The following is a 21,388-nucleotide window of genomic DNA, read 5'->3' as shown; positions in this document are numbered from 1 at the left end:
AAACGAAGACTACTAGGATGCAAGTGCACTCAGAGGGAAAGAATTAAAGCTGCAAAGAATCCAAATTAACATGTTTCTTAATATTACAGGTGCTTGACTTTGAAACTTTATAATGTTCTTACAATATTTTTACAGGCATGAGATTTATTTTAAACTCACTGTATGGGAAATTTAAATCTGCGCCATTTTGGATAGTATAATTTGTGGAGGTTTTGTTTGGTTTTAGTGATTTCTTTTAGTACATATTTGGCTTCTAGAGACAGCATATTGTTCAAAGCATGCTTTTTCTCTCCAAAGCCTCTGCCTGCAGCATGAATTCCTTTATATGATGGAATGCAGCAGGCGGCTTCCTGTGGGTCCCGTATGAGCTGTTAGGTGCCACCGAACAGCCTCCTGACACGCCTGGTCAGCACAAAGCCAAGCTGCGTGTGCAGCCCAACCTGGCACACAGGTGGCCCAGCAGGAACAGCAGCAATGGGTATGGGCTGGCTCGCCTTCCCACTTCCCTGCCTGAGCTTTGTGTCTGAGTGAGGAGGACAGGAGGTAGCACTGGCAAAATGCTGAAGAGGTGGGACCGAAAGCTGCTGAAGATGCAGTGCAGCTGAAGCAAGATGTGACTCAGTGACATGTCATCCCTGGCTTATAGGAAGAGGTGAGACAAAGCTTGGGCAAGAGGAAATACGCTTGCAAAATTAAACACTTCATAGGAAAAATAGCCTCTTCACCTCAGTTACTGACATCTCAATTTTCACCGCTAATCCAGGAATTGCTGTACGTAGTGTGAGACATTAATGCTGGCCCTAATTCTGTTGCCTGCCCCTCATCTCTAGGGTAAGATTTGACCTTTTGCAGACTTGCTACTTCTTTGCAGCATTTTCTCTCTACCCTCTAAACCTCAGTCTTTTCTGCATTGAACTTTCCTGCTCTGTATCCTTTCATCTCTTTTTATGCAGAAGTAAAAGTTCCTTGTGGGCAGAGATGCTTATTTGTCTGTTATAATTTATCCACTGTATGGGAATCACGTAGTTATATAAAGCAGTAATACTATTAATAGCAGAGAAGGCAGCAACTTCTTTTTCAAACTTTTAATACAAGTTCTCTATCAATTTAAATGGAAGCATGATCCATAATTAAAGTGGCACAGTCTTATGTACAGAAGGAATATTGAATCACAGTGAAAAACACAGGAAAAGGAAGTAGTATAACCATGTCTACCCCCAGAGAATATAAATGCAGCCACACAAATCTTGTAAATGTTCCTTGGTCAGGTATGTGCTTACAGCTTGGTATTGGCTCAGGCAGGATTGACGCGAAACTGAAAGACAAAACCAGCAAACATTACTGGGGCAACAGTGTAGGAAAAGTTTAGGACACTACCCCCACCCCCCACCCTGCCCTCGCTGTAACAAGGAATTAATCATTCTTTGTTAAAGAATGGCTGCTAACAAATGCGTGTGAAAGCAGTAGTTAAAAATTGGCCAGCAAGAAGTGCCAAGTGATGGTTATCTGAGCTTATGTTTTCTGGCTCTAGCAACCAAGGGTTCTCTGTGCTTCTGAAGGAATGAATGCTAACGATGACATATCCAGCAACATCTTTTCAAGAGGTGGTACTGAAGATGGACATCAATGCTGCCTGAAAGACAACTCTTCTTCCTTTCAATATGGGTCCTAAAAGCAGAGGAAGGTAGGAAGAGGAGGAAGGGTTGTAAGCAACTAGAATTAGCCTGTATTTTATCAAAACCCTGTATAATTTCTGACCCTGTTCAAGAATGAACTTTTGCTTTAATTTTTAACTGAGAAGAAAGGACATACTGTAAAGGTATAATATCTGCCCTCCATTGCTTCGTGCAGAACTTAAAAAGCATGAAAGGAAGGAGCCAGGTATCTACTACTGTATCAAGTTTAAAGACGTTGTCAAATTAACAAGGCCTGAACTGTTATTCTCTTTATTTACTTATCATTAAGTGATATAACATTCTCTTCCACATCCTGAAGGTCATTACCACAGTATATTTATTTTGGCTTCTTAGTGATGTTGAACATCCAGTACTGTGCCTTTTAAAAACACATAACACGAAAAAAAATTCACTAATTCATGCTCCTTCAGTGCTGCCAAGAACGTATCAAAGTGTAACCAAGCTGCATATGGTTTGACTGCGGTAAAATGTTTGCACCCTGCCTACACTGCAGGTGTAGCTCTACTGGAAGAAATATCCCAACTAGGTGTCAAGGGTTGGATAAAATCCTCCCTGGGGAAAACTTGAGTGCCTAGTATAAAGAGCTGTCCTCAGCTGGCTCCAGTTTGATTCCTCTATCTCATATCCTGTGCCTAAAACCAGAGTTACATTCATTGTTGTGGTGCACAATTCCGATCCACTTACATGTTTTCCTCCCACAATTACGAAGCAGTAAGGAAAACAATTTGACCAATGGTGCTTTAGTTACAAAATCAACAGATGTATGATAAAAATTCTTGAATTTAGCATTGCAAGATGATACCCTTAAAATAAACATTAAAATATTAGGCACTGCACAGTTTTGCCTTTGTTTACTGAGTCTCAGGTGGTGGACAAAGCATCGACTCTACTGATGCAAAAAACCTCTGACTAGCAGCTCCCAAACAAAAGTCCTAGTCCTGGCCTTCCTATTGCACTCGGGCTGGTGGGATTTTGAACTCCCTTGGATTCTCACTAGTAAGTCAAGCTTCACATTGGTGCGTAGCACATCAGGTATCAATGCCAGGGCCCCACAACTGGATAGGAATGGAGATGTTCGCTACCAAGGGGCACACAATGTTTGAACTATGCAGTGCGTAACTGAGGAAATAAGCATGAGGTAATAAAGAAAAGTCAAGCCAGTAGTAATCTGACTAATCCCCCCTTTCAGGGGGATTTTTTTGATAGATAGTTGAACTCCAATTGTGAATTTCAGAGATAAGATACTGTAGTAATCTTGTACAGTAATCAATGTATCATGATTATATATGTTATGCAGTTGAAAGAACCTTTCCCATAGTTGATGCTATTTAAGAAAATGTACTTAGTACTAATTTGAATTTACTTTTTTTAAGAGAAGATCGTGCAGAAGGGTGAAACAGGAAACATCTTTTAAAGCGAACTCATGCATCTCTAGCGCAATTACTTGGCCGTTGCACTTGCACCTCTTTAGACACTCCTCTATCTGATGACATGAAAGTCACTGCAAGATGGATTTAATCTGGCTGTTGGGTATTTTTTGAAGAGGCAGAGACTACAGGAAACTTTCCTAACTTGACAGATCTTCTCTGTGGAGTTCAGTGAACTCGCAGGCAGGACCGAAAAGCAAGTGTCACAGCGAGGCTTTCCTCCCAAATTCAGGCAGTTCTTCCCTACCAAGTCCTGGGGCTGCTGCAGTTCAAGCAGCACCCCTGCCTGGCTGGACCAAGGGTGCACATAGTCACAGGCATAAGAAATGTTGCATTTATTCCCTCAAAGGCCACCTTAAGAAAACAAAAATCAGAACCAATGAGCAAAGTCTGCACTGATTGTACATGTTCCAAATAGGTCACAAACATCTAGTTTAAAAGCTTGTCTCTGTTACTGTTGTGCCTCTTTTAAACAGGCTGAGGGAAAGAAACAGTGATTGTCTGTCTTCACCAGTTGTGTTGGAGGTTAATAAGCACTTTAACAGGTGCCAGTCTTTGGATTTTCATCTGTAAAAGAAAAAAGAGGAAAATTCAATATGTAAGTTTACTACATCAGTGAAATTGTTGCTGTAAACAGGGACTATGAACTATATAGCACTTCATCTGCAGATCTCCATGTGCTTTCAAAAAGTAAGGGTTGTTACTGCACTCTTTCTGCTGGGAAAACAGGGGTGAAGAGGTGCAGTGACTTGGCCAGAAGTCACCCAGCTGGCCAGTGTCAAAACTGTGGATAAATCCCAGGACTAATTCTTTATCCCAGAAGCTGCCTCAAAATAAATAATACAGAGAATTGTGCAATGGAGTGTACTCTTGGGAACAGTGGCAGAACATGAGATGAAAATAGATATAACAAACTGAAATACTGGGAAGTAATTAGATTTAAGCCAAGAAAATAACCATAGAAGTATACGTGAGATTAAACAACATGTAGTAAAGAAACTTTGCTTTGGCAAGGCAAAATTTTTATTATTAAAATATGCTATATTTTCTAGATGATGTTATTTTCTAGATTATGTCTCTAGGTCATGTCTGTCTGGTTTTTTTGGGTTTTGTTTTTTTCAAGTGATTGAAGGTAACGACCATGACTACAGCCCTGAAAAGATAATTTCCTGAAACACAGCTTCTGGAGGTAGAATAGATACACATTTGTAGACCCTGAACGTAACTGATGATTTTGACCTGTATGTGCTAGCTAATGAGTTCTGAATCTTGTTTTGTCAAGTGATTCCATGCTCTCACCAACAGAGCATTCAGGCGGAAGTTAACCACTGCGGCAAGCATTATGTTGTACAGCCCTCTTGATCTACAGGTGTCTTGAGGCATCCGCTATCCAACTGGACATCCCTCAGCCCCTGTGTTTGGGCACTACCGTGAATACATGCTCTTCAGCTCTTCGCTCTGCCTAGGCTGCATGGCTGACCACACGGTCCCAGGACTAATGGCTGATAGACAGATTTCCCGCAAGCTTATTTTGCAGCTCTGGTGTTTTGAGTACTCTGAACTTCATTCATCCCTGCAGAAAATCAGTGGAAGCAGACTGTCCCAAAGGAGTCAGCTCCTTCAGCCCTGGGCAGTAGAAGAAACGCGTGGACGGAGATAAAGTAATTAACATCTACTTTCATTTGTCTGTGTAATTTTTTCCTCACTACTTGTCACCATTCTTTTCCATAAGATTCTCTTGCAAACTCCTCTGAGTTTAGGCTACTGCACACAACTGAAATCACAGACATGTTCTGATACTCATCCTGTTTCTTCTGGTTTTCTTTCAAACAGCCTGCAAGACTTTCTACTTGTCTCTTCAGGCCAGTCATACCTTTAAAATAACCTCATCAGGTGACTGAAATCCCTCAAGATGGAATATGTTGCTTAGCTACCTCCAAGCTGAAGGTCAGGCTTAAAAACTACTTTGCCCTGGGTTGCAGCTGCCTACCTTTTGGGTTCTGTGTGAACAGATCATTAAGGTTTAATAACACCTGGCCAGCCCTTCGCCAGGAGCCCTTGGAAACACAGCCCAGCAGGAAGTTGTACGCCAAAAGCAGAGTCACTCAAAGCAGAGCTTACATCACACTCACGCAGGTACGAAGATATGAATATTGACCAGGCTGGGATGGATTCCTCAAATCATTGCACGTGTTGTCCCAGGGTATGAGGCCACCTCCCTCACTGACCCTTCCGCACAGCAGCACTGTCATGAAGCCCAAGTCATTAAATATCCCAGGGCTGTGCTCCCCTGCCCTGTACTACAGCCAGAGGCACTGGGATGGCCCCACAGTGAGCCTGGGGGCTGTGAGGTTACCTGGGTAGAAGAGGGCCAGTTGCTGCCCTCTCCCCTCACAGGAGCGCCAGGGATCCCACTCCAGTGCGCGTGTTCCCTGGGATGCCAGATGAATTATGGATGAGTCAGCCAGAATTTTTCCATGCGCTTCCGCTGCTGCACAATGCTCATCGCCAAGTGAGCTGTGGTTTTCAAACGCTGTCTGGGCCTAATGCTTTTAACATTTAAAAAAAAAAAAAAATTGCTCCGGGTTTTCTGACAGAGTGGTCCATGGCAGGGCATGGGGAATCCTGACACCTGTGCAGTGTCAGGCCCTCGCGTCCATAATGTTTTGCTGAATAGCCAAGCATGTGTTAGAAATCATTTGGTCCTTTCTGCCTGCTTTGCTGCTCTGTCCCTCCCACTAGCTGAGTATATCGACAGAGTCAATTAGAAGAGACAGCAGCAATGCTGAAACTGATTTGAATTTCAACCAGGATCTGCAACTAGAGCTATGTACAGAGAGCTGAGGGCAGGCAGTTACCCAAGCACCTAGTGACTGTCCATATGCACTAAAAGTCTTTTTTTTTTAATTATTTCAGTTCTTAGCTAGATTCAGATTAATTTCTGTTTAGCAAATGTTGATTTCTTTTGCTCTTCTTTGAGCACATGAAATGCATGTGGTCTTAATTTGTGATGATCATGGAAAAGAAACAGTCCAGTTCTGGAAATATTTGCTATGAGACAAAGCACAAAATCCTTCTACAAGAGCATTTGATGAGTCCTCTCAGAAAGACTGTAGCTTTTGTAAATGCTTGTAGTGATGAAGCAGCACTGATGTCAAACTATACAGCTTTGGAGACTAAGTATTAATTCAAGCCTTATTATAAATTTCTATTATCTGCATTCAAGATGCATCTAGAACTCCCAATCAAGACAGGCTTCAGCTGTGCTAAACACTACATCCATAGAAATGACGGTTTGCACTTTAAAGCACTTGGCGTCTAAATAGACAATGTGAAATAAGCTGGTGTGAAGTCAAAGAAATGAAAGAAAGATCCCTACTAGCTCTTTACCTAGACACAATCAGTAGGCTACTTGGCTGCATTCATCAAAGACAACTGAACTCTATGTTTATCTTCAGACAGCCTGAAAACTCATTGATTTTAATGGGAGAGAAGCACAGGAGTATTTTTCCCTGAATGCATGTATGATCCCTGAATCCAGCCCTGAGGAGGAATTTGAAGATGAATGACATATTGTTTTACAGGCTAACATGGCAGAGATGGCACAGGAAGGAATACAGGACAATCATGCTTTTGGGAAGGCCATAACCAGCATCTCCTGGAATTGCCCGTAGTGGTGAAAGAGTCCTTGATTTGCACAATCCTCCCTTAAGAGCTATTCAAATGCAGATGTCCCAGTCAGCTCTTTTGAATTCTCCAAGCTCGGGTAGTTGCATTTGGCCCTGGTTATGTGGCATATAATCTCAATTATTCATGCACACATTTCATGACACCTTTGCCATAGTAATTAAAAGGGCTCCAGTGGCTGTTAAGCGAGAATATGATCCAGGCACAATACTGTGATGAAGTTAATTGATCTTTAGCCTGAACTACTCTATCCACCTTATTTCTAGCTTTCACCTCCTGCCATAGGATGTGGCTGTCTTTGTCCGTAGGATGACGGAGCCCCTTGCAGTTAAGGGCCTGCACAGCCTACTGTTCATCATCGTGTTCCCTCTTAGTCTTCTTTTCAATAAACTAAAAAGACTGATCGTAAGTCTCTTACCATAAATCAGCTTTGCTTAGATATCATGTAACTCTTATTGCTCCTTTGTGAAGCCTAAATTGTCAACATCATTTTCCTCAAGCGTGGGCACCAGAACAAGAGACACTATTCCCTTAATGTTACTGTATTATCACCTCTTTACTCCTACGGAAGGTATTCTACATCCAGGGATCACATCAGCCTCCTTAGTCACCTCATTGTTCTGGCAGCTCCTGTGCTGTGGGTTGCCTGCATGATGAGGTTTGTCACTAATTCTTCGAATTCTGTGATTCATTCAAAGCTGTCTGCACTGCTGCAGCGAGCACAGACCCTCCTGCAAGCAAAAGAGTAGAAGTCACTTTTAAGTCACCTTTCATTTTTTGCCTCTTGACCACATCAGCAGAGCACCCACTGAGGTGGCCACAGGCAGTGAGGTGCACAGCAATTCCTCTGCAGACCGCTATTTAAACATTCCTTTCATGCTATGGGGAAAAAAACCCCACATTTAGTCACATACAATTAGTTACTGAACAAGTATCTCTATTGGCCTGAAATACGTCCACTCTGCCATGCTGCAAGGGCCCTGTAGCCCAAAGTTTCCTGTGGGACACAGTGATGGCATAACTTCCTTGAAGGGGAGGAGGCTCCTTTCTTTAGAGATATGAGTATCTCTCTAAGTAAACAGAGCTAAAAGGTGGTAATTTAAGAATAGTTGTCTATTTTCCTTTCAAAATGAACGTACAGCGCTACATTTAGAAACCCATGTAACAATGCAAGGTTTCTATGTGCACATTTATTTACCCAGAAGATTTCATTGTACTATTTAAAGTTTAGACAAAAACAAATCAAAGGATTACAGAAATAGTTGTGTTGTGTTACAGGTATTAGAGCACTATGATGTAAACCAACACAATAGAATGCCCTTAGTTTGACAAATTAGTTTTTAATTACCAGATTTGAAAACAAAGTAGTTGTTCTCATTTCTTAAATAGTCTATCAGGTTTTCTAACTTAGATATGTGTTGGATCTAGGGAAAATGACTATGTTTGTACAGGATATAAATATATTGCAAAAGACTAGAGCGTGCAATGCTGCCCCGCTTTTAACTTCTTGTCTGAGATTACAGAGCCAGGATCCACAAAATTAAAAAATAACAGTTAAAAGAACTTTTAGCCCTGGGAACAGGGTGCTGAAATTTGGATTTAGCTCTATGCCATCAGATAAAGCATGGAGGAAAAGAAAAAAGGAAGGTGCACAGACACACATAAAAATATATCAACGTAAGGTCACTGCAAGCCAGAGTAGAGTGTGCCAAAAGTTTTCTGAGGGAACTTTGTTCAAAGGATTTAAAAAACCTCACTTCATTTACACCAATAAACCAGAACACAATATAAGGCATAGCTTATGTATTTACATTTTAATAATAGTACTGGAAACTGAAACATATATCAGTCATAATACAAAATAGTACCAGAGCTAATATAATCAGGAAAAAAATAACACATGCTCTGGGTCAGTGTGTAGGTGCTTCATCATGCCTAACTGTGACAATTTGGAGACCATGCCTGCGTGTAATTTTTGGTGAGTTTAGGTACGAAATTGTTGAGTTACCAAATGTCTTGGTGAACGCAGAGCTGAACTGTCAGGCCCATGTCATACACCTTCCAGAGACAAGAGAGCAGAGAGTTACTAAAACTCAGCTGCTCCCATTCAAAATGGGAGCATCTTTGGAAAATCAGATAGCTGGAGGCTGAATCAGTCCCACCATGTTTGCCTGGCATCCAGGAGTGAGGAATGAAAGAATCTTTCTCAGATGCAGAGCACGGACCAGCATTGAGCATGAATTCTTCAGTGCTGTGGTGTATGGCATGATGATGCAGCCAAGCCTGTCTAAGAGCTCTTGGACACCAAACGGGAGTCCTGCCTCCCCCAGGCCATGCTCCTGTGGTGGAATGGATGGCTCACCTAGCTAATCCAGCGAAAACACTGCTCGCCTTCTTTGGCAGAGTTAGTTTTCTACCAGTTTAGGTCCCTCGAAATCCTTGCTGTGAGACAAGATGAGCACTCCAGTGCAACAGAAAGGGAAGCTGCTGGGGTGCACAGCTAAGGAGGAGGTGGAGTGGGATCCCCCCTTTCGGCAGCGATTAATTATTGGATCAGGTGAGCTGAGCTGTCTAATCCCACCATGGGCCTGACAGGCTGGGGGTGCACTCAGAGGCACAGAAAGCTTGAGCAGGGGAACAGAAAAGACAATCCTCCTCTCATAGCAGTCGGTTTAGCTGTGAAATCCAACTCACAACTAAAGAAGTTGTTTCCTATGGCTTGGAGAGGAGCAGCAGACTTCAAAGTCTCAGACCCCAGCCCAAAGAAAGCTCAGAAGACTTAGGCAAGGAAAAACATGTAGATACTGATTATTTTGCCCAGATCTGTATATTCCTTGAGCTGCTTCAGTAGGGCATGGTCAGTGCTAGCACTCCTCAAACGCGTGTGCCCAATTCCTTCCACAACTGTATGTCCATGAAGAGATGCTCTATACTCAGTAACTCAGTGTTGCTTTATAGGAAGGGAGGGACAAAACCTGCGCTTGAGCTAATGGGGAGCACGTGGTAAAGGGAGCAGCAATTATGTTTTGGGAGATTATAGGAGCCAAACTGTAAAAGGTCTTATTTCCAGAGAGGGGTAACAGAGGGTTTCTGTGCAGGGATAGAGCCAGCTCTGTGAGCTGCTGAGATTAAACACAGTGGGAGAACACACGGACCCAATACAGCAGGAGCTAACTGTCACCACCTGGGAGCAGGACTGTGTGATAACTGCAGGGCCTAGCTCCACTTCCTTTTCATCATCATTTTTCCTTGGTGAAATATTCAGAGCCATTTTGGTCTAGCCTACATCTGTATTTCCTGACTGAAATGAAATATGACACACACACACACACACACATCCTCCAAGTCCTCCCACCCAACAGTGCCTCATTTACTTTAAGGGGAAAAATGATTTGCAGTCACTGACCCTATTTTTCCCATTACAAAATCATTTATCAGTATGCTAGACTTTGCCTGCTGAGCTAACCCACATTAATAAAGCAAAATGCAAATGATGTTCTTGTCTCTGCTGACCCTGACTTTGAAAACTGTTTTTTCTTTCCCTGCTTCTGATCCTTGACAAAAGAGACACAGGCGTAAGCTTAGAAGTCAGCAGGTACATCTGCCTGTCTGTCAAGTGACCTGGATCCCACTTTTCATTACACAGATTTTCAGTACAGTGGATATTATTAGTGATGCTGTAGGAAATGATAGATGATGCCAGTTAGGCTAATTAGGTGGTTCCATATTCCTCTACCAAAATCTTTCCCTCCTTTCCCTTAACTCTTTCTCCTTATGGTTAATTCTCCCTTTCAATCTTGCTGGTTTGTCTGAAAAACAGCTTTGATGCTAAAGGATGCATGTACACCCATCAGGTTTCAGACAGTGGAAAGAAAAGTCTCTGAGAATGTCTTCCCTACCCATGCTGGCGAGCTCTTTCTCCTATGACTTCTCCTTTCTACAGTGCAAGACTGAATAGACCAATTCCTAAAGATATTAAGACCCATACCACCTCTCTTTCAAAGCTCTTAACACTTCTCTCTCTCATTCCCTCTGTCCTTCAGAGCCTCCACTAAGTTTCCTCTAGCGTGCACAGTTATTCTCAATATTCACAACATTTCCCCATTTCCTTGGCTCATCTCTCACCAAGACTAATACCACAACTCATGTACAGCAAGTACTTCCAAGCCTCTTTTCTACTCGGTCTTGCATTTCTCACATTCTGCTATCTATTCTCACTGCACCACTGAAATTGCTCTCGTGACTTCTGCTTCCTTAAATGATGTTGTCTTTATTTATATCTTCACTGATCCCTGTCTCTTACTTTTGTCATCTCTCTGCCAACTTTGTCTTTCCTCTCAACACTTTCTCTCCTTGGTTTTCACAACTCCATCCTCACTTCTCCCTTTTGACAGCTGAGGCTTCCTTTTCCATTCCTATTCGCCATGGAAATCTCAGCAGGCTTTCTCTCTTCTGCCTCTCCCTGTGGATCAGTCCCCAGTCACGTTGGCAGCATTCTGCATCAGTGACGTGTTGTCATGGTTTAACCCGGCAGGCAGCTAAAACAACCACACAGCCGTTCGCTCACTCCTTCCCACAGTGGGATGGGGGAGAGAATCTAAAAGAAAAAGGTAAACTTGTGGGTTGAGATAAAGACAGTTTAATAGGACAGAAAGGCAATAATAATAATAATAATAATAATAGTAATAAAGAAGAATATACAAAACAAGCAATGCATAGCACAGTTGCTCACCACCCGGAGCCAATGCTCAGCTAGTTCCTGAGCTGCATCGCCTCCTGGCCAACTCCCCCAGTTATATATGGAACATGACATCATATGGTATGGAATATCCCTTTGGCCAGTTGGGGTCAGCTGTCCTGGCTGTGTCCCCTCCCAGAGTCTTGGGCACCCCCCCACCTTCTCCTTGGCAGGGCAGTATGAGAAGCTGAAAAGTCCTTGACTGCTTGGCAACAACTAAAACATCAGTGTGTTGTCAACGTTATTCTCATCCTAAACCCCAAACACGGCACTGTACCCGCTGCTAGGAAGAATACTAACTCTATCCCTGCCAAAACCAGAACATGTGTGCATTTGTCTTGGTCTCTTCATCCATCCAGTCCTACATTTTAGCCATTATGTCTTCTTGGGGAATTGTCTTTGCCAATTCAACTTTCACATGGCTGCTGCTGAACTTCTGAGGAGCACCCTGAAGTGCTACTCCAATCCCTCTACTCTTTCTATAAGCATTGTCCTTCCTTTTGTCCTAACCCATTGCTTGGACTAATCAAAGCCAGTCCTACCCTAAGGCAGCCGGACCACATTCAAGCTTTGCAACCTTTTCTCAGCCACAGCGCTCTTGTATGTTTCTTACTATATCCGTGTGGGAGATATCCATAATTGCCCCTTCCTCCCTATGACAAACCAAAAAGTCAATACAATTATTCTTGGCCATTTTCTCACCTGTTTAAATCCCTCCCCTGACTTTGCCTTTTGCCATCATTCAACTTCTAATTTTCTTACTCCTTCAGTCACGCCCTTCTGATCACTTTTACTTATCATGCCATGCATTTCTTATTCTGTTTTATCAGTGATGCAAACATTAATCCTTGTGATATTTGTTCATACTCCTTGTTTCATACTTCTTTTCATTCTGCCTGAATAGCTATAATACAAATAATGAAACTTGGGCAAGCTATCTTCCCCCTCCACCCTGTCCCTTTCAGGTAAACTTGAAGAAACTAGCTAGGAAACTGGAATTAACTCCTAATTTAGAGAGGAAAAAAGAGAGAGGAAAAAAGAGAGAGGAAAAAAGAGAGAGGAAAAAAGAGAGAGGAAAAAAGAGAGAGGAAAAAAGAGAGAGGAAAAAAGAGAGAGGAAAAAAGAGCTTAAAAAGCCCAACGGTGACTAAAGAACAATCTGATAAAACTGAAAAAATAAATTGCTTTGGTGACTGTTTTTTTTTTTTTCACCCACTGAGGGATTAAAAAGTTCAATGAACACATAAACAGAAGTTTATGAAAGTCAAGCAATCACAAATATAGGAAAGAATAAATTAACTGCACTGAAACAAATATTAAAATATTTTTAAGGACAATATGTGGGATAGAAATTGTGGTTGGACTGCACTGAGAAAGGAAGAAAATAGATGAGACAGACTTATCAGGCTAACAGCTTTTTTTGCCCAGTCCAGCAATTCCATAGTCTGTTTGAATTTCTGCCTAGTGCTTTCTAATTTAGGGCTTCATCCTTTGAACAGTGCTGTTGTATGTAGCTCTGTTAATACCAAGCTAAACAAAGTAATTTTGCAAATTTGGAGCCCTAGAGCCTGATACTCTGTAGATGTAGCTCTGCCACCTCTACTATAAGCCATATGAATGCTTGTATTTGTTGGGGATAACCAGTCCCATAAAAACTGTAGTGATGCTTCTGCCTAATACTCAAAGCAAGGAGTAAGGCTGAATACAAGTTTGGATACACTTGAAGATGAGTTTTCTCTCCTTCAATTTTTTTAAATCAATATCACCTCTGAATTCTGAGCAGAGCAAGTGAGCTGTAAAATATATCAATATAGAACATATCTGTGATCAAACACAGCCCTGGGCACTGTGCTTTGTGCTAGTGGAGCACATCCTCTGAATGATGGACATGACAGGAGAGAATAAAACAAACCTATGCAAGGAAAGGGGCACAGCAGAGAAGGCTTGAGCCACAGAAATATAATTACGTAGTTACTCAGTTTAGTCACGCATGGCGCTGGATAGGTTGCTTTATGAGTAAATATGCTTACCTGTCAAATGACTAATCAACCCCTTATAAACAAGAGCTTCTCTCATGTACGGACAATAGCAAGGCACCTGAAACAAAAGTTATGCATGTGAAGGTTTTTCTAAAACTGGCCAGCCAAATTTCTCTTACCTAGGGGATTTTTCTCATCCTGTTTTTACACGGAGAACTATGTATTGCTGCAACTACATCAATATAATTAAACCACCATGAATTCCTATTAGGGAGGCTGATAAGCTGTATAAATGGGACTTACACCAGCCTATTCCCATTGTATATCACTGTAACAGGACATATAATATACACATTTTTATAGATATTAAATGCTCCACTTCCTGCTCGAAGATAAAACAGGGAAATCAAACTGCCTCAGCAGGGGCTGATAGCATTGCAATGTTCGCAGGGAGAAGCAAGCCGCGCTCCCTGGAAGAGGGGCTCCTGGCAGCGCAGGGAGGTTCCCCTGTACTGGGGGGCTCCAGGTGACCGCAGCTGCGGGGAGGGAAGCCCCAGCCTGGAGAAACTGGGGTAGGGGATGGGGGATGGCCCTGCTGTCAGCCACTTCCCATGCTGGACCCAGGAGGGAAAAGCGATCTCACCAGACATCAGTGGAGAAGCTAAAGAGCCTGGGGTGTGTGCACAGCACTGCCTGGATGTAAGGGAGGTCTGGAGAGGCTTTGGCTGGAGAACAGTAGGTGGTGGCATAGAGGGGGCTGAAAGGAAATGTTCCCCGTAACCCTCCCAGATAGCTATGACGGGGAGGGCAGGGAATCAAGGCACTCCCTGGCAGCTGTACAACTATTTTGGTCATTAAAAATAAATCCTCGCCTCCCCCTCCCCATGACATAGGCCAAGACAAAGTGACTCAGTCTCTCTCTACAGGAGTAGATCTCAAAGCAAAACATAATCTCATTAGCACAATAACTGAGGTTACTCATCCACAGTTTCTGCAGGCTCCTTCCAGATGTCTCTCTCTTTATTTAGTCCCAGAATGCTTTACTCTAAATTACAACTGCTGCCACAGCTATTCAAGAGACTTCATCTCCCCAGAGTTTGCATTCCTGGATTAAAAATTGCTGCAAGCCAGGCTTTCTTCCCTTGTGAGCAAGGGGAAAGGTTTCTGCTCATGCCATTCAAAAACCACTTTCTGATTTCCTACTAGGCACGTGCCATGACAGAAAAACGTTGTTACTTGAAGCACACAGGGAAGGGCTGGGAAGACTCTGAAGCACTGTGCTACACTCAGTCACATATATTAATTGCTTAAATGAACATATACCAAAAGCAAGTGATTTCAAGCAGTTAAATCTGAACTCTGGACAAGGCCTCTGAAGCCCTCTCTATTTTTTCCACCTTGATACTTTCTAATAACAAGTCTAGCACAACTGTGAGCATTGGCAAGTTTAAAAAAAAAAAAAAAAGGTAAAGAGAAAAGATTACTTATAAACAATGAGGCAGGAGACAATGTAAACCAGTTTGACTAGGTGCGACTGAGCAAACATCGACAGACTATAGCAAGTTACTGCAAAAATTGTAGAGACAAATCCCATCCTCTTCACCACTGCACTGGGCGAAGCGTTGCTTTTAGCAGGATCCCGATTCAGCCTAGAACTCACACAGCCACATTACTGGGATACAGGCCTTGCCAGTGGGTGTATTTTAGCCTTTTAATGACACATTTCAGATGTTTGTTTTGAAAGTAGATCTGAGCTGCTAGATTCTAAGTGTACCAATGCGTTAGGTTTGACCCAGCGTAAAATTTCTTAGCAGTTAAGCTGATGACTGGAGCTAATTCATTAGCCACTGTACATGTGCAACACAAGTTTTATTTTAGCCTCAGAACACATAAATGCAAGGTGAATAAAATCAGAAAGTCTTAAAATTAGGCTCCTCTCTTCCTCCAGACACACCCAACTAAATTAAACCAACAATGTACCAGGAACAAAAGACTATTTTTCATCTCCTTTTTTTGTCCAAGCTACCTTGGAGTACTAATCCGTATCATGTACAAAGAGCCTGTAAAAACTTCCTTCTAAAATTATAACAACAGAAGAAATTAGGTCAGCTACTACAGAGTAGGTTGGATATAATCAAGTTATAGCACCCCGGGACACAAAAGGTAGCGCTTTTTGCATTTGCATTTCGTCAACTTACACAGCTTATTGCTGTGGGAGGAATTCAAGGCAAATAACACTAAGACAGGATTTGCCAAAACGTTGGAAAACTGTTTGATCATTAATCGCATTTGCTAAGACTGTGATTAGGGTAATTGCTCTGTATTTCTTTTCACAAACTTCTTGTCCATGGGGGGATCAGGAAGGACCATCCCCTACCCCCACAAAGTGCAGTGCAGCTTAGTTGACTCTGTGCCTTTTTTTCCGCCCTGAAGCATCAAATACTTGCCCCCCCAAAAGGCACAATCCTAATTGCTGGATACTGAGTAGCCCAGTGGCAGGATCTAAAAGTAATATCTGTTTCATTGTAATTGTATCTCATTTTCCTTCTAAGTGACTAGTTATTCTTTGGAGTGAATTTTCAAAGCGGTTAGCATTGGGAACATTCAGCTGGAGTTTGGATGGACTTCCATAAAAGCTGAGCTTCTGAAATGCTACCCAGTGTTTGACAACACTTCTCTTCTTCAGTGTGGCTAGTGGCAACAATAGTGCGCGAGGTCTCATGTCGTGTCAGTGGCTATGTCATGTATTAATGCTGCCCCCCCACTTTGGGTCTAGCTTCCTTTTTTTATTACACAACTGCATAAAAAGGTTCTTGCCTGCATCTGAGGCAATGTTTGAAAACTCTGTTTAATTACTAGCACATGCATTTCTGTGACACACATCCCTGTGGAATCTGGGCATTGCTACTTTAATTTAGAAGCACTGATATCATTATAATGAGCATAATACAGACCTTAGACTACATGAGACAGAAAGAAGAGCAGAGCTCCTATTCTCTCTCCCTGCAGATTAAAAACTCCCTTGGATACTACAACATTCTTTTGAACAGCAGCTGTAAAATTTTTTTGTGGGTTTTTTCCCCCCCATGCTTATTATTTCAACAAGTACATATAAAGTGTGCTCAGTTTACAAGAAAACAAAAAAATCCTGTTCTTCCTGTCAGTGCTACAGGCTCATCCTATGCTTCAGAAATCCATTGGATTCTTTCCCTCTCAGATCATCGGCTACAAGGGTTCTGTAGGATAAATTTATGCCTTGTTTACATTGCACAACAATACTGTCTTCAGGTTCTGCTCACAGTGTGTGTGCACAACACGGAATTGCATCCAGCTCATTTACTCTCTCTCTCTCTCTGTTATGTTGTTTCTGAAGAGCCAAGAGGATTAAAAAAAAGCAGCAAACATTTGATGTTGTTGTTAAACCCAGTTCATCTGACTTTAAGTAAACAAAGTAATAAATCTATTAAGAAATAAGATGCAACTTTTACAGTTACTCTCCAGGAGAGACCCGTGCCTTAAGGAAGAAAGAAAAATTGAGGAGTTTTATGCTGGAGGCATTCCCGAGAAAGGTAAGGAGGTATGCAAATAGAAATCTAATCTGGTTCTGACGTGTGTGCTCGGGCAGAAAGCTATTGTTAGACAAACATGTTGTTCCTGAGCAGCAGAACTAACGAAGCCTGATTTCCTACGGATTTGTGTCCTTTGTCCCACATCTCTTTCTACTTCACCACAATAATCCCAGCCCTCCTCATGCCTCCAATGACACTGTCACTACCGAGAGGTGACAAACTCTGGGACTAGTCTGGAGCTATAAAAAATACTCACTGTCAGCACATGCGTGCTGACTGGCAAGCAACATATAAGGGCCAAGATCCTCTTGCCTTTTCTTCAGTTAAGGCAGTAACCTGAGATTCTGTCCCTTATCCTGCTGCCAGATTTCATGAAATGTTTAAAAAAAAAATTATGTCTAACATTATCACTCTTTCAACTCAGTCAAAATCTGATTTATCAGAGGGTTACAAAAATTATTAGGTACAGGACAAACACTGATTGCGTAAGCTTTGTTTCCACAGGAAACTAGATTCAGAAGTTCGGCCTCTTTTCATTTCTTAAAAAACAAAAAAACCGACAGGGCTAATTAGGAAGTTTTCCCCTAGTCATTTTCAGCTGCAATAGTTTGGGTAAGAAATGGTGACTGACCTGCTATCTCACACTAAAAGTTAATGTCTGATTTATTTTTTTAATAAAGAAATGTGCAAAAGCTTCTATTGCTACTGCTAACACTGAGACCTTTTATATGGCTAAATATTTCCAGTCTACTGCACAATCATTATTGCCCCTTTCCAAAGGAAGACACGCTGCCTCCTCTGTGGTCTGCTCTCTGTGCACCTCTCCATTCCCAGCTTTAGGAGGGCTCCGTTGGACCGCATCCTGCCAAGACTTCAGACTACATTGAGCAATAAACATTGTCTGCTCCAAGCGCTCCCTCTGGCATATTTGCTTGAATCATGACCTTATGTTTTGGTTTTGCTGTTTATTCCAATTTCTTCAATACACACTCCCACTGCTGCTTTACCAAGCTGCCAATTAAGAACCTTCCTTTCAAGGGCCTTATCTATTTCTCCCCAGGAAACCTAAACAAAGAAGTAAATAACTGAGGACCGAAAGCTTACACCTCCCAAATCACTTAATTTCCTCTCCCCATCACACCTTAACATCTCAGTTACAGCAACTCTTCTGTTGGCTGAGGGCAGGATAACAGCACTTTAGGAACAGCAGATGTGTGTCATTTCACCAAGGCAAAACACGGCATTGCCAGCAGCGCAGGGCTGCAGAACAAAGCATGGGAATAGAGAGGCTTGCAGCACAGCGTTGTGACATCTGAGAACTGGATGATGACCAGCAGTTGCAGTTGGTGAACAGAGGTTACATCTGCCATCAGGATTCCAAGAAAGGCTTCCATTTTATCTGTTTTCCCCTTAAAATGGCTGGAACTTCCTATCAGTCTCAGTTGGGCTGAGGCCAGCTGTTGAAATGTCACTCTAGATCTCCAGCAAGACGTCTTGCAGGACCAGGACAGTGAGGAGCAGCAGAGGCACCCCAGGAGGTGCCCAGACTGAAGGGGAGTAAGGCACTGAGGCTGTGGTGAAGTGAGATGGCTGTTGCAGTGCGGGGCTGAGTAGGGAAGGGAAGGTACAGATCACAGAGGGAGGTCGAGAAGACTAAAACAACCAAATTGTTTATGGGCTTAGGATTTTGGCAGATGTGTCCTTCCTTGCCCTCCCTGCATGTGCGCACACACATATATATGCATACACTTACCCTTCTTCACCTTCGGACTGCTGGGAGCAGGACAGAAGATCCGTCAAGGTATAGTGAGGTAGAGAGTGCCCAGACTAAAGACTCTTCCTGGGATTGTTCATCTGACAAGGACCTAACAGAAAGGAAGGATAATTGAAGTGCAGATTATCTTTAGCTATAATTAGATGTTCATATATATAAAAAATATCTTTAAAGAAGTTTGAAAGATGATTTCAAGATGAAAATAAGGCTTAGTGCACTTCAGAATCTAGATGTTTCCCCTTTAAAACTGATGCTATATTGAGGGGAGTCTTAGTGCTGTCTTGAGTTTTACAGTAAATTATCTCAGATGCATTGGCAGAAGATTAGAAGACAAAAAAAAAAAACCCTTTAAAAATCGCCTTTTTTCATACTCATTGAACACTAGGGCATGACATGTGTTTTTTGACCTACTGCAATCACTGTAAAAAGATGCTGACATAGTCCTGACACTTGAACCAATGGATATAATGTTTTAGTTACAACTCTGTAAAAGTTTCCAGCTAGCCAAAAAAATAAAAACCGTTTCCCTCCAGTGTTTATATAAACCTACAACAGAGGTAAGTTCTCTATGGAGCCCTGTCTTGCTAACATAAGCACCACACACATATAATATGATCATGTTGGTTTGCGCTAGTCTTCCAACCAGATTTCTTCTTGCTGTTTCTACTGGACCACTATTCCAAATCCTAAATTCTCTGGTAGTCAGGAACATCTTTATAATTTCCATCCTAAATATACTTGGGGCAAGTCTGTGTCCTTCACTTGAAATAATTCTTCCTTTTTCTTGTGTTTGCTACTAACACAGTACCCTAGAGATCATGCCCAGAGTCAGCTTAGCTTCAGTGTTCATTTGTTAGGCTAAATAAATCATGTTTCTGAACATCCTAGTAGCCCTTCTCCAGAACACTTACAGTTTGAATTGGTCTTTCTTGAACACCAGCGAACAGAACTATTTTTGTCCTACCCTCACATTACTTCTTAATAACATCGTCTTTGTATATTCTTCAAGTTAGATTATGTGGAACTTGAAGTCAAGATCTATTAGATCTATCGCGTTTCTTTTGCCTAAAAAGTCTATTATACAGTTATTACTAAAAAAAGCTGCTGAATTAGTCTGGCACAATCTACCCTTGGTAAAACTATACTTCTTTTCATGCAATTTTCCTTTTACATCTCCAAGTATTCTTTCCTTTATATTAGTTGAAGAGCCCTCCATACTACTGGAGGTAGCAATCCATGGCAAATTAAATTTGGATGCACTAGGGAAAGAGCTCAGAGAATCATAGTTGTCATATAGATCAAATGTGGCTTCTTAAATCTGACTAGTTGATTGACACTGATCACATACCAAAAAAAATGAAATCAAGATTCTGGCAACAGCCTATGTCAGTGCACTGTATCAGTGCAAGAAATAAAGCCTGTGTAACACCTAGCTGTGCCTAGCCATGTTTATCAATCTTCGTCACAAATGCTAGTTACATATTTGATAGCCGGTTTCATCGATCTGAACTCTATGACAGCAGAGACCAAGCAGAGACCACCCCACCACCCCCCCCAAAAAAAAAATCCAACAACAACAAAACAAAAGCAGCAAAGCAACCCTCATACAGGTCTCTCGGGACAAGGTTTAAATAGAGCGAATCTATTATGCTGGCTAGCTAGGGACTCATTACTGAATTCACCATTCTTTGTCTTTGGAAAGGCTAGAATCCATTCCGGGAGAAAAGCCCTTCAGCCCTCGGGATCCCGGCAAAAGATTAGAGCATCTTTTTATCATTCAACAGTCCTATTTCATCCCCACTGCAGAAAAGATTATGCCAAGGCCCATTGTTTCCTATCCTCAGCCAGGCTGGGATCTCTTCTGAGAGCGCAGAATTTTTAAGTGCTTGCAGCCCTGGTAGGAAATGCTATGAAAAATAGGCAGGAATTGCCTCTCTGCTCTTAAAAGCTGGGTTTCCCTGTATAATTATTTCAGTAGGAGCTGGAATTCGGAGGACTCGTCCGAGTGCGGGACAGCAAGGGACAGAGCCTGGCACTCCCCCTCTCCCCTACGTGGAGCAGAAAGCAAGGCAGGTCCTTTCTCCAGCAGCACAGATCTTTTTCCCAGTGACGGAATCGCTGTACTCTGCGTGTGATGATTTGACGCTGACATAATGCTTCCATATAATCTCTGAACATGGGAATTTCAGCACAGACCTGTTAAACTATCCTTGCCTACATAGCTGCTGTCCAAAATTGCCTTGTAACTTAGCAACTGACTTGCTACCTGCTCTCACTCATAGGCCTTCTTTTACATTACCATTTCTTGAGTTGCTCCCTTTCATTATGCATATGTATTTCAACTATTTTCCCTCTCATTTGCAGTGCTTCAAGAAGCAAGTCACTTTTATTGGTTTTGCCCTCGTTTGGCTATCTCTCTACAGTAATTCTGCCTCAGGAACATCAGCCTGACTGCTCAGCTTGACTTGGACTTACCACCACATCACCTAGCCCAGCAGTTATTTCAGTAAGGGTAATT

At 42.2% G+C, this 21,388-nt stretch overlaps 1 protein-coding gene across 1 annotated transcript in view; it reads right to left on the bottom strand.

Moving 5' to 3' along the window:
* Positions 1-1,075: 1,075 nt before the first annotated feature.
* The window catches only part of MCUR1 (mitochondrial calcium uniporter regulator 1), a 43,803-nt gene continuing 23,490 nt past the window's right edge, over positions 1,076-21,388 (bottom strand). The window contains exons 11-13 of the mRNA XM_054818039.1: positions 18,850-18,961; positions 7,364-7,542; positions 1,076-5,673 (exon numbers count right to left, since the gene is read on the bottom strand). The gene's annotated coding sequence lies outside the window, so the exon portion shown is untranslated. The remainder of the gene's footprint in view (positions 5,674-7,363; positions 7,543-18,849; positions 18,962-21,388) is intronic.

The sequence above is a fragment of the Grus americana genome, chromosome 2, assembly GCF_028858705.1.
Source record: "Grus americana isolate bGruAme1 chromosome 2, bGruAme1.mat, whole genome shotgun sequence".
Lineage (NCBI taxonomy): Eukaryota > Metazoa > Chordata > Aves > Gruiformes > Gruidae > Grus > Grus americana.
The sequence above is the reverse complement of the archived record's forward strand: the minus strand, read 5'-3'. Positions and strand labels throughout refer to the sequence as shown.